The sequence below is a fragment of the Ascaphus truei genome, chromosome 4 (assembly GCF_040206685.1).
Source record: "Ascaphus truei isolate aAscTru1 chromosome 4, aAscTru1.hap1, whole genome shotgun sequence".
Lineage (NCBI taxonomy): Eukaryota > Metazoa > Chordata > Amphibia > Anura > Ascaphidae > Ascaphus > Ascaphus truei.
In genome coordinates, this window is record NC_134486.1 from 357,635,556 (window position 1) to 357,650,636 (window position 15,081).

Below are 15,081 nucleotides of genomic sequence, written 5' to 3' on the forward strand. Positions count from 1 at the left end.
GTCTATTAGGATGCTACTAATTTAATTAATTAATCAGAGTAGAGCTAAATTAATCTTTTGGAGCATCCACCAGAGTGCTAGTTCAGAAATATATGTGCTGTGATAAAGGAGGTTAGGAACTCCTTTTCCACACAATCTCCCAGCATGCTGAGAAACTCCATAGCAAAAAAGGAGGTAGAACTTTATTTCAATGCACTGAAAAAAATCAATGTTCTACCCTCTACCTTTTGGCTACTATAGCTCTTCCCTGCTTAAAAATAGTCTCTCTGACACTAATGTGCTTGCTCAGCTAAGGACTCTGCCAAGATTGGAATGTTCTCTGCCCAACCTTATGAGTGCATCTTAGCCACAGCTGCTGCAGAGAAGCAAGCTTACTCCAGAGCTGAGATCCCTGTACCCTACCAATGCACTGCAACCAGCAAAGAGAAAAACTCTACTCCCATCTACTGCACCGACACACTTTATTCGAGCAAATACCCAGTATGTACCTGGCAGATACCTGGAATGCGCCGCTCCTCACCTCTGACAAGCCCCGTTGCGTTTGCCTTCCCAGCCTGGGTTCATGCCTGGCTGACGGGCGGCTGATCTGTTAAATGATAATGATTAGGATTTAATAGGCTGCAATGCTTCGCGTGTCTACCAGATGGCATAAATTCATGAATTGTAATGCAGTATATATATATATATACTGTGCAGTATTGCAGCCAGCGGGAATAAAATGCTTCAATCCCTGTCTGGAAAATACCTCAATGCACTCGGGCAGAAAACACCCGGGTATACCCGAATTCGTGGGACTAGCCGAGCTCGAATAAAGTGTGTTGCCAGTGTATAATAGGGATAACTTGATAGTATGTCAGAGGAGCTAGGATCCAGATATTCCTATAAATTCTGGCTAGTGGGGGAAGAGGCAAAAAGTAGAATTTACCAAATTGTAGATACTAGTATGTATTTTAGTGATTTGTGAATTCATCGTAGTTCAATAGAATATCATCTATTGTTTGTGAACTTCTTATTATTTCAACATAAAAACCTGAGTAGAATCTAAAATCATATACATTAAAATGTAGTAATTTTTGTTGAAAAAATTTAACCCCTGTGGAAGAGACATATTCCTAAAGTACACTTCCATTATATTGACTATTACATATACATATCCTTGGAGGGAAAAGTGATTAAGTAAAGTATTGTTCATGTTATACCTATTATGGCTACATGTTAAGTATTGAGGATTTGAGATGGGCGAAAATATTTTGCAGATTTGGCTTCTTAGATCAGTTGAAAAAAATGCCAATCTGTGTTTTTTTTTTTAATCAAAGACAGGGAGCAATCCAAAGAGAGAGAAAGACAGAGAGTAATCCGAAAGAGATAGAAAGGGAGACTTTAAATTTAGTAGTGTTTCCAGTTGTATATACTGTATATCGCCTCAAATGTCCCTCCAACCATATAGAGTTGACAAGCCTGAGGCACCAACCTAGTGACTGGACTATAACACTCATCCACAGTTTTTTTAGGCCGCAGCTCTAGCAGTGTGAGCTAGATTTGCTACATGTGTGAAAAGCTGAAAAGTATCACGTGACAGTAATGCTACCCATCAGCTGGTTTAGCTCACACTGCTGGAGCTGCAGCCTAGAAAATAAGTGGTTTTGGGGTTCTAGTTCTTTTGGGTAGTACAGCATTTCAGTCATGGCTTAGGCTTATCATTTCTATATAGTTGGTATGGATATCCATTTAAGATACTTGGGATGGACTCATTTAATTTAAATTGCATAGTCATGGCTTCCACGGTACCTTAGGTGTGCTCCTTCTTCCGCCCAGGCATGTCTCCCAATTTGTTTGAGGGGATATATACATACAATTGGAGATACCACTATTGGGTCTCTCTCTCTTTCAATGACAAAAAAGTGCTTAGGCGCTCCTATATAGAGTGAGTAATTAGGTGATAAATAAAAATCAACATTAAATCACTAAAAAGTGTTTATAATGTGCATTTACAAATGTAATATATAATATATAAAGTACAAGTGTATATGTAAAAAATCACAAAATGAAAAGATCGCAGCTCAACCCAATGAAGAGAGGTGAGAGGTTTTACTTCTGTACAGATGAACATAACACCCAGACCCCCACCATCTACCTACGAGAGAAGCAAAGACTGGTTACCCAGAGCCACATTTATTGTGGGACATGCTGTTTTTTATATGAGATATTGTGAGTCCCCATTTTGCTACATTCCTAGAAATGTAAAACCGTTTGAAGCATATTACACTATGTAGTATTTATCTGATCCATTTCCCATATGGTGATACCTGCGCTGCCCAAAGCTTCCGGCACCTCTTTCTCTTTCGACAGCTTTGGTGGGGGGACAGATTTGGTCAAAATAATTATTGAATTCTGGGAGACAGATTTGGACTGGTTCGCCCATCTCTATTGAGAATGTTTTTAAATGCTTTGGAATAAAAATTACTTTACAGTACATGCAAGAAGTAAAATAGAATTTAAATAATTTTAGAGCAATTTATTTACAAAATCTTGATTTAATAATGTGTCAAGAGTGCATTACAGATGCTTTGAACGCTTATGAACATGTCCTTGGCAGACCCTTTAAGCACTGTTTAAGTAAGGGAACAAGGATTCACCTTTTATGCTATTGATAGTACAGTAATTGTGCCAAGTTTGTTCAATTTAATTTGTGACTTTTTCTAATCACTTGAAACATTGTTTTAATAAAGAACATGCTGCAGTTCTAGCTAGATGAAGCATATGCAACATTTGCATACATTGAACTTTATATAAGCCATCAATGCAAATGCAGTTTAAACTGCTATTTATGAACATAAATTAACCATCTTAATCTAATCCAAACACCTATAGGTCAAGGATTTCTTGTGTCTTGTATTAGATAAGGGAGATACATGAAGGTACACGAATAATGGACTGCAATAGGTATAAAAGAGAAACCTGGGTAGATAAGTGAATGAGAAGGATATCAAGGTTGTTCCATGGTTTGATAATTCCCCCGTCTTTCAGATTTACACATGAAAATATTCTACTTTATGTACTTTAAAAAATGTCTGACTATATTTTACTATTATGAAATAAAAAGTGATATCACTGAGTAATCCAGTGTTTGTAAAGAAAATATTTCATTTAAGCATTAGTAGGACTAATACTAAATTCATGTTATCAATCACCCCATAAATTAGATAAATCTAGTCTGACTATTCTCTTTTTTTTTTAAGATGGAACAAGCACCATTCACAAATACAAAGCATAGTTTCATATTCGTCAGTCAGGGATTTCAATAAGAACACCATCCTTAAATGAATGCATCAGTGTTGCATGTAATGTATATGTGTTATATGTTGTAGAACATTTTGAATCAATGCGTGATTTCATACAGTAGTTCAAATTTCCAAGCACATGAATAAAAAATTTACATCTGTCACAGCATGTGGAAAAGACTTGAGATTTTGAAATCTACAGGATATCATCCCTACTCTAATATCTATCATCTAATACAGCCAGGTTAACATCTGGGAAACTATGCTAGATCCTAATTACAATTTCTGGTATGGTTTGCACCAAAATAAATCAGTACAAATTATTTCCAAATTTGAAAGAAAACCAACCAATATATAAAAAAAACAACACAGAAAATTATGAGAAAAATAAGGCATTGGTGTGTTTAATTAAACATTACTCAATAATGAAGCAATCAACAGCGCCATAAGGTGAGAAAGCTACGCTTAAAGACAGAAATACCTAATTGCAGAAGAAAACATTATTTGGATCGAATCGCAAAGATTTCATGAATTTGTTCATTAAAGTAAGCAGAAAGAGAAAATATTAGTGGTCATTGGCTTAATGTAAGAACATTGCTTGCCTATTTATTACCCGGCCTCCTACAATTTGCCATCACCAAGCAAACAGTATTTTCACATATTTGTTTTAAAATAGAGCTGCTCTTACTGTTGAAGTGTCCTAATTGTTACAGAAGTCTCACCAAATAGAGTGAGCGGAAGACAAACATATAAACATAATTGACAGAATATTTGTTCGGTTTCATTATGAAAGTCATATTGCCTGAAAGTGTATACAAAATAATTATGACATTACAAAATGGGGTGTGAACAAAGTGACAACCCCCTGCTTCTAGATTTACAGGCCCTGTTATGTAGTGCCGGTATCCCCGCCATTTTTAAATCCTCTGCGTCACGGTCCACGTGACCTGGGGAATTTAAATACTGCAGGAGATACCGGCACCACATACCGGGGCCTGTATCTCAGGAAGAAAGGGGTCCTGAGGCTGAAATTAATACAGTTCTGGTCAGGAGACCCCTGCTCCAGTACACTATTATATAAAAAAAAACTTAATTACCATAGCTGCTAAGGTAATGAAGCTGCTTTAATGTGAATTATTCTAATAGTGTATGGGAGCAGGGGTCTCTTGAGCTGAACCGCAATAATTTCAGCCTCGGGCACATCCTGATTCCCGAGTTAAAAGCCCCGGTATGGGGTGCCGGTATCTCCTGTTCATTTAAGTGTCCCGGTCACGTGACGCGGAAGATGTAAACATTGCAAGTAAACCAGCATCCCATGCTGGGGCCTCTAACTCAGGAAGCAGGGGGTCACCAAGGCTGAAATTAATACGGTTCAGATCAGGAGACTCCCTGCTAGTGGACATTATTATTGGTAATTATTACGTTATGGGGCTAGCCGTCAAGGTAATGAAGGGGTTAAAGCACAGAATCTGGCTTATTGGGGGTGAGTGAAGGGAAGGTTGTGGGAGGCATTAACCCCTTCCTTACCATAGCAGTGGTAACCACGATGTAAGGAAGGGGCTAACCCCTCCTGCTACACATAGGCCTAACCACCCTTCCTGGGCTAAGTACCCCCTTCACTCCTCCACCCCCAATAAACATGTGTACCATTTGACACAAATGTAATGTCACAGGCCTTCTATAAGGTCTGTCCCGTCTCAATTGATGCCAAGCAGCCAACAGGACAACATCTGCCCCATTGGATTACAAGAAAAGAAGAAAGAAGGAAAGACATGAAAGAAAAGAATGAAGAAAGAAGAAAAGAATGAAGAACTTACTGGGGAGACGTCTCTTCAATTAAGATATGATCACAGCTTCTGCGCATCGGCTGCTTGAGGAGAATTACATCGAGGGTCAAGAGTTGGTGATCTCGTTGGACAAGGGTGAAGACAAAGTTAAGCAAAACATTGATTGTATTTTATTTAATTGTGGATATATTTTTGGATGCCCATTGACTGCCAATGTATTTATCTATGCCGCTTTTGGGGTATAGATAAAGACAGTGACAAGCAATGCATTTTTAGAATTTTTTTTATTTTTTTTATTTCATTGCAATGTATTGTATTTATTGTTCTATTTTTTTATAGATTGCCCATTGACTGCCAATGTGCTTATCTATGCAATGGTATAAATATGCATAGTGACAGGCAATGGATTTGTTTCCAAATGCTTGTTTTTATTTAATTGTACTGTACAGTATTGTATTGTTGGTGCTTGCTTTTTTTAGCTTGCCCATTTACCGCCCTAGTGGCAAACCATGCTCATATTATATGGGCATGATGTACCACTGTGCCAATCAATTGTTTTATTGGCAATTGTAATGTGTATATTTTTTATGTAGTTTCTTTTATTTTGTGCCTGTTTTTGTTTAGCTTGCCAATTTATTGCCACAGTGGCCAACCATGGCTATATTATGGCCATGATTTACCACTGTGCCAATCAATGGATAGCGGGGGTGGAGGATGGGGGTAGTTGCCCCGGGGAGGGTGATTAGGCATACATGTTGGTAGCGGGGGAGGGAGGTTAACACCTTAATTACTATACCGGTTACTAACCTCTAAAGTGATTAAGGGATTAGTGGCCATTAGTTTGTTTTCTATTTTAATGTTGCTGCCAACAGAGGACAAGGACGGTGATGAGGATGAACAGGGCCTTCATCCTGGCTGGGGTAAATACAACTTTAATTTACTTTATGCTGACTGGTTTTATTTTTCATGGGCAAAAGCACTATTATACATATCTGTAATAATTGTAATAATAGTAATTTAGCCCATTACTGTACTGCATATGTTGGTGTTGCAGGGAGGGGGGGGGGGAGTTGTAATCATGTATTGCACGGTAATGTTTTTTTTTAACTGGGGAAAAGCAGTATTAGCCATCTATGGTTAATAGCAACTTTACCCATTACGGTTGTTGGTACAGGGGGTGGTTGAAGGTGATAGTTGCCCCGTGATGTTTATGCCTTGCGGTAGGGTAGCGCAAGGGGTTAACCCCTTCATTACCTTAGCGGTTGTAAGGTTTTGACGGGATTAACATCTACTGCGCCCTACTTAATAACCACAGTAATAATTCATTTACTGCTTTAATAATTAGCAGTGTTCAGTATCAGTTTTTTCTGGCTTTTTATCACTAATAGCTGTCCTGTTATACTATCTATGTAGAGTGATTGTCAAACGTCATTGGGCGCAGAATCAATCCACGTACCACCAACCTGTCATTGAGTTGCACATACAGTGATTATATCTAACAGCTTAAATATTAAACTTAGGAGTAGGACACTGATTTGGGCTGTTTATCAATACAGGTTGGGTGCTCGGTACGCTACGCCACATGACGCACAATACTCACATACAGGGCAAGCATTTCTGAGCTTTTACAGCTGAGTAACCCACTCCCCAATTAAAGCCAAAGTGGTATCACTGCTTTTGCTAAGTACTATTAGGCATCAGCATACTTTACTATATACCTTGGCTATCTATCATCTCCTCACTCCCTCCCGCCATAGTACATTATATGTAGTTAATATTATCACTTTATGTTAAGAACTTATTTTATTCTATTTACCTATTAAATGTTAAGTTTTAATGCCTAGGAGTGCACTTCCAAAATGAGCTTCTAGTTGCTAAGTGGTGGCAATAAACATGTCTTCACTTCTCAGCTGTAGTTAATTCTAGTATATTCAGCTCATCAGTTGCACCCACCGTCAATCTTGATGGCTTAGGCACAACCACATTACTATCACACCATTTGACTTAGTGAGCATTATATTTTTGTTTTTGTTTTATATTATGAAGGTGAAGTCTGAGAATAATGAGGTGCAGCTGCTACTATTTAAATGGTAATTATGACCAAAGAACCTTTTTAGTTATTTTTTCATTAAATATATATTTTTACTGGTTATACATGTAACAGTGTTTCCCCCACCCGGGGGAGATTTGGTCATTACAGATCATGTGGTGCATGATACCTGTTGGTAACAGGAGGGCTGAGTCGTGCACCGGTGGTAGTGGGGACACAGGACTAGTCTTATGGGGTTCATACCCTACAAATCTTAGCAGTGCAGCGCCTCCATCTGCCGTAGGCTCCAGGAACTGAAGGTGATCTCCCATGGTAGAACAATTAACTCTCCAGCCCCCCCCCCCCAGTAAGGTCATGCACCAGGCAGGAGGTATAACAACAGGAACGGTTTACTATCTCTTCTGTACAGCACAGTAACAATCAGGCTTCTGCCCTATGCAGAAACTCTCATCCACCACTGAAGGATGGTCCCTGGACTGTCAATACAGGTCAAGGGCACCCACATCCATCCTACCCCTTCCCTGCCTCCCCAGCATAGGCAGAGGTATGGTCCACACTCACCCTTCCCCGGAGGGAAGAGGACTGGAGAAGGCCCAATACTCAGCCTCTCCAATGTGTCATGCCTTCCTCAAGTGGGGAAAGGCACGGCTAAATTTAGAAGGTATCTGCCCTTAAGTACAGCCAGGAGGAGGGCACCAGGTCTGTCTCATGATTGGTCATGCCCAGGCCTTATGTCACCTCCTCCCGCTGTCACTCATGTGCAGCACCAAGGAGGGGGGAAACCCCATATCAACTACTGGCAGGGCCTGCCTGCCTGTACCAGGGCTTTCTGCCAGGAGAGACGCATGCTAGCAGCCACAGATGGCATGGCTACATACAGAAATCTCTATCATTTTCAGTATTAAGGAATATTGCATCTTTTGCAGAATCTTCCATTACTGGAGAGATTTAGTGACCCCCTTTGACTTTTTAAGCTACAGTTAAAGATGCTTGCAGTGACATGTTGAAAGGATGACAGTATTTGGGCTGCAGCTGAGAAATAAAGTGAAAAGGGGAGGGGGGGATAAGAGATTTGGTGGCAGTAGCAGCTAAAGCAGATGGATTACTGGAAAGGGAAGATGATCACTGAAGTAGAAAAGAGCTAAGTAAATGTTCAAAGACAACTTTCTGGAATGCAGAAAATCTTCACAGGCTATTCCTGTACTTCCTGAAAAAAAAAATACTGTAAATCTTTCTGCACACAAAAAAAACCCCTATACATTTGTAGACATTTCTTATTTTACTATAAATTAAACATTCCATTCAATGTTGATGATACTGTACCAAAAAGGACAAACAATATAATTTAGAAATTTTCTGAAACCTAGAATCACTTCTCTCTTATCTACTAGCAACAGAACTACGATGTCAAATGAAATTTGATATGCCAAACGTTCACAAAAAAACATATTTTTTCCATTTTACAGATAATACAACAGTAGAACATGTGCACCACATAACTAAATTGTGTTAGTCTACTTACTCTTTTTATAATACCCACATTTTTAAAAGTTCTAACTAACAGTATATTGAAGCCAAAATTCATATATTTTACATTTTCTTATTAACATATTGAAGGCATAAATAGTAGCTGATGGCATCATAATAAGTAATAAACACTCTCACATTAAACATGCTGAGATATTCTAACATTTAGCTCAATACAGAATGTGCAAATATAAAACCTTTACTATACCAGGTGGCATAACTAGTTTAGTGAACAACATAACAATGAGTAAATAGTCAATAATAACCAATCTCTATTATCTTTCAAAACTTATGGTTTTTTAATGTGAAAATATGTTAAACTAAAAATAATTTATATTTTGTAACATTAAACCCCGAATTGGAGATTAGTGAATCTAGGCGTTATTATTTTACTCATGGGCATTGCTATTCATAGTTATTATAAGTGATTTTAAATGAGCATGATACTGTACTGTACTGTATGCTACTTTGCATCAAATTAAATTGGTTCATGCATTTTGTGTATAACTGTTCTATGGATCTTGATTTACTGTATGATTTTACCCTGTTTTTCCTTTTCATGGCTTAAAATATTTTTCCCCATCAATTTTGAAAACTATTGATCCATGGGTGAGTTTCTTATATGACTGTATGCTTAATTTAATTATTTATTCCTTTATGAACTATCCCGTTGACTGAAATTGGTTTAAATTGATAGGGTTTTGTGGCAAAAGGATTGTGTCCAAGGAAAGACCTTGGTGTGGTTTACATACTTTTATTAAATTGCTTTCATTATTATTTTGAACATGATATACCTTCTATGTTGAAATTGGGCCCCTCACTTTGGCCAGATGCTGTGGTCATGTCCACAGCATGCTGTGGTCATGTCCAATCTCACTTATCCAATCTCACTTATTTTGGATAACACCTAGGGCAGTAAGCGTTCATAAGCCACTTATCGACCACTTATCGGCCAAAATGCCTACTCCGATTCAGTAAGCGTCGATAAGTGGGCGATAAATGCTTGAATCGCCAAAAAAACTTTGGAACAAAACCAAATCCCCAACTGAAAGGCGATAAGCCACTTATTGACGGTTTTCAGAATGTTCATAAACACGCGCGATTCTAGTAACCGTGAGTAGGTTATCGACGTCTATCGCCACTCTAGAATGGCGATTTTCCACCCAAATTCAAACGCCAGGAAAAGTTGGCAAGTTGGTGGGGAGAAGCGTCGATAAGGCACGAGACAGGACTTAGAATTTTTTTTGCCCTTTTTCCTGCCTCGGATTGATGCCAGGGGTCTCTTATTTTTTAACATACAGGATTCATACCCCAGGCCTATGGTAGTCCCCAGTAGGCCAGACGGATGTATGCAGGGTCCACAGTGCAACCCATGGGGTGCCCGGGTGTCTGGGGTCCACTGGGTGGTCCCCGCTAGGCACCGTGGACCTCCGGGTGGTACTTGCGGGTCACCATGGGCCCCAATAGGGTCCACGGGTGGACCCACGGGTGTCTGGGGGTCCCCGGGTTATCTCCACAGGTGTCTGGGGGCCCTCAGGTTGTTCCCACTGGGGTCTGGAGGCCATCGGGTGGTTCCCACAAGGGTCTGGGGCCCTTGGGTGGTCCCTGCGGGTGCACTAAACACATACAGTACAGTAATGGGCAAAATAACTATTATCCAGATATGGATAATAGATTATTTGCCCATTATTAAACACAACATTAACCAGCATAAATACACTAAATAAACAAAGTTCTACTTACCCCAGCAATATGAAGTGCATCCTCATTAAGATACAGCTTGTTCCTGTCCTCCATTGCCAGAAAGCATACATACATAATAAATACATTCTAATGGCCGCTAACCCCTTAATCACATTAGCGGTTAATAACCACTAGAGTAATTAAGGGGTTAATCCACCCTGCCACGCTACCCACCCGGGAGGCCAAAGCACCCACCCTGGACCAACTATACCCACCCTGTACCCATTGAGTAGTATAGCAGTACATCATACCCATATAATAATATGGGCATGATAAGCCTGTATAGCACTCAATGGGCACCCTAATCAAAATACATTAATGCTCAAAACACCCAATATTAAAACATTACCAAACTCCAAAAAAAAACAATTCACTATATAGAAACATTAGCCAGCTAATGCAATGAATACAAGCAATAACCAGATCAACAATTAATTAAATAAACCGGTAACCAATCAAACCAATTAATTATAAAAACAGCAATGAATTAATTGAAACATTAACCTACAAATAAATTAATTATTAAAAAATATCTAAAACACAACCATTCGAAGCATTAGCCAACACAACTCATCATTAAGGAGAAACTAAAATCAATCGCCAACATTTTATTTAAATAAAGCAGCAAAACAAACAATGACAGTACATCCACATAAACAAACATCGCAAAAATCACCATGAATACAAAAATATTGTCCTAATAATGTATTGATGTGTACCCTAAAGTGGTACAGATTAATACATTATCAGTCAATGTGCAAAAAATAAAAAAACATATCCAATGTCAAAACCTGTAAAAAAATACATTTAAAAACATGCAATATTTTACTTACCATAGAAGCGCTGACCCTCCGACTCCTGGGGATAGGGGAAGCTCACATACCTCAAAGGCCTCACACAGCATCCGATGCCATTCGCTATGAAGATCCAGATCAGGAACCCAAATCTTCTTTCTTCTATCTTTAATCAGCTTCTTCTATCTTCCTCTATCATTATTTCTTGATCTTCCTAATCTTCTTCTTGTAATTGTCACGCTGTGCAGCCCGCAGACCAGGCCAGTCCCCTGTACTGAGGTGGGTTGTTGAATATACACACCGACAGCAGAGGGAGTGGGTCCGGGATGTGGTTGTAGCGTGGCCAGGCCTGAATTAAGATTTAGAATAGTCGTTGTACTTGCCGAGTTCAGGAGTATAGAGAGTTCCGTAGTCAAATCCGTTTCCATGTCCAAGGGTCTGAGAGGTAAGAATCGTGATGGATAAGCCGAAGTCGGGAGCCAGAGAGGTAAGTCAGACAAGCCGGTTTAAATCTGTAGGGGTAAAGGCAAACAGGAGCACGACACAGTTTCCAGGCTACACAGGAAGCAAGGAGCTATGCAGAGCAAGGGGAAAGTGACAGCGCAGGGTATTTAAAGTGTATCCACCAATCCGGACTGGGGCGTGACGAGCAGCTCCTGAGAGGCTGGGAGTAACAGGGCTCAGCTGAGATTGCAGGAGGTGTGGCAAGAACTCCCGGGCTGAGCGGGGGGTGGAGGCAGGCATGGCGCGCGTGTTACAAGTGCCAGGGATAGATGCATGCTCTGTAACACTGGCGCAAGAATCCAAGATGGCGGCCGCGGCGTGAGTAGCAGGAAGTGCCGCGCGCCGGCAGGGGTAGCGATGAGGGGCAGAGGCAGCCGCAGCTGCAGTACTGGTCGTGGGTAAGGAGGTTTCACGTCCCCGTCCCCCCAGGATCGACCTCCGGACGATCCATCCAAGGCTTCTGTGGAAATTTCTTATGGAAGCAATCCAAGAGAACTGGAGCATGGATGTCCTCCTTGAGTACCCAAGAGTGTTCCTCTGGGCCATAACCCTTCCAGTGAACAAGGAACTGTATCTTTCCTCTGGATACATGAGAATCCATGATTGTCTGGATTTCGAATTCAGGGTGTCCTTGGACCGTGACTGGTTTGGGTTTATGGGTCTTAGCAGGGAACCGTTTGCTCTGGACGAATGGCTTGAGCAAGGAAACGTGTAATACGTTTGGAATCCTCATGGAAGACGGAAGTTGCAGACGAAATGCCACAGGATTGATTTGTTCATGGATCAGAAAAGGCCCTAAGAATCGGGGTGCCAATTTCGGGGTCAGAGACTTCAACTTGATGTTCTTGGACGAAAGCCAAACTCGGTCCCCTGGCTAGTATTTAGGGGCCTGTTGACGACGGTGATGTCATGCTTGTGCTCCTACACACAAGCGCAGGGAAAGGGAAGGACCCGTTAGCGAGGTGGGGAGGCTGCAGGGGACACGAAGGGAGTGAGTTGCCGCGCAGCTGGGGATCGGTGCACGTAGTCACGGGACCGCACCGCGCGCAAGATAATGCGCGACACGTCCGGAGGTGCTGTGCCAGGCTCAGAGACAAGAGTGATCCAGCTGCATGTGCGCGCATGCTCTGACAGAGGAGTGGGAGTGCGTGCATTTTCAGGCACCAACGCGGGGGTTGTGGGAAACCACAAATGAAGAGCAGAGGAGGTAGAGTCCAGAGCACAAGGTAACACCCACAAGGGAGTTGCTTCTTGGAGGACGTCCAGCCTCCTTAAAGGCATAGTGCCAGAAACAGCAAGGTGCAGCGAAACTAAATATGACATAAGGGTTCTTAGTCTAATCCATTGGCCAAGGAATGATAAGCCTGCTACCACATCAAGGAGAACCCTACTAAGCAGGTCCTACACTACCTGACGGTAAACTAACCTCAGTAGTATATGAGTGACAGTCCCAGTCTTCTGGAATCCAAAGGAGATGAATAAAGGTCCCAAGGAGATCCAGGCAGGAACAGCATGCAATGATAGTACTAGCAGGCACCAGGGCAGGCAGCAAATGACTAATAGCGAAGAGAAAGTCAAAGAGAGGCTTACTTCCTTTCAGGAGGAAGAGGGCAGGATTTGCCAGGAAGCAAGATGGTTGTATGCTTCAGAATCCTTAAAGACACAGGATCTTGACTCGCAGCTAGAGGGCAGCCATCAGAAGTAAACAGGTATGGAAGGAACACGCCGCAGGGGGCATGTTCCGTGCATCGTTACAGGTGGTCTGCCTGAGACTTGAATTTCTGAGCGGCGCTAAGAAGCTCGGACAGGATCTTGATCCATGACTCCTGAAGAGTAGTTACCCGTTCATCAGCCACCGGCACTCCTATCGGAATGTTTGAGATTGGCAGTCGACATGGGTGGAAACCATAATTCACGAAGAACGGGGTTTCGTGCGTGAATTCATTACGAAGTGAATTGGTTGCAAATTCTGCCCAAGTTAGCAGGTCAACCCAATTATCCTGGGAATCGGAAATAAAACACTGTAGGTATTGTTCCAGCGTTTGATTTAGTCTCTCAGTTTGCCCATTAGTCTGGCGGTAATAGCCTGACGAGAAGGATAGCGCCATGAAAAGCCTCTTGGAGAAAGCACGCCAAAATTTCGATATAAATTGCGTGCCTCGGTCCGAGACTATGGATGTAGGTATCCCATGGATGCGAAACACCTCCTTGGTGAAGATAACAGCTAGGGTGGGCGAGGAGGGAAGTCCTTTGAATGGAACAAAGTAGGCCTGTTTTGAAAAACGGTTAACGATGACCAAAATGGTATTCATTCCTCTGGAAGGGGGTAGATCCACAATGAAATCCATTCAAATATGTGACCATGGACGTTCAGGTACTGGCAAGGGCATGAGCAAGCCTGAGGGTCTTTGATGAAGTGTCTTGTTTTGTGCGCATACTTTACAAGCACTAGTAAATTCATGAACCATCTTTGCCATATTAGGCCACCAAAAAGTACGCTTGATAAGATCCAAAGTTCTTTTGAAGCCGGGATGGCCAGCTGAACGGACAGAGTGGCCCCATTCTAGTATCTTTTGATGAAACCTGGGTGCGGCATAAAGAGTTCCTTCCGGTACCTCTAGACCACTCCGAATTTGTGTTTGACCTTCAACGATCTTTTCGAGAATGTCAAATGAGTTGGCGGAAATTATAAACTTAGAGGGTACGATAGTTTCAGGGATTTCTTCGGATCTTTCCACAGGAGAAAATTGTCAGGACAAAGCATCAGCTTTTATGTTCTTAGAACCGGGAATATAAGACAGAGTATTATTAAATCTTGAGAAAAATAGTGCCCAACGGGCTTGACGAGACCCCAGACGACGTGCATTTTCAATATAAAGAAGATTTTATGATCGGTCAATATAGAAATAGGTTCGTGGGAGCCTTCCAGGAGATGTCGCCATTCCTGTAAGGCCATCTTGATAGCCAAGAGCTCTCTATTGCCAACATCATACTTCTTTTCAGCGGGCGAAAACTTCTTTGAAAAAAAACCGCATGGATGAAACTTATCTTGAGGGAAGAATCTCTGGGACAGGATGGCGCCTGCACCACAATCAGGCACTTCAACTTCTAAAGTAAAAGGAAGATGTTGCAGAATGGGTGCCGAGACAAAAGCTTGTTTCAGGGTTTCGAAGGACGAGGCGGCCTGCGGAGGCCATACAGACGGGTCAACACCCTTCTTGGTAAGGGCAATTGTGGGAGCCACAGTGGTAGAAAAATTGCGGATGAATTTCCTATAGTAATTGGAGAAGCCCAAAAAATGCTGGATGACTTTGAGAGAGTTGGGCTGAGGCCAATCCAAAGCAGCCTTAAGTTTTTCAGGGTCCATTGAAAATCCTTTATCTGAAATTATAAAG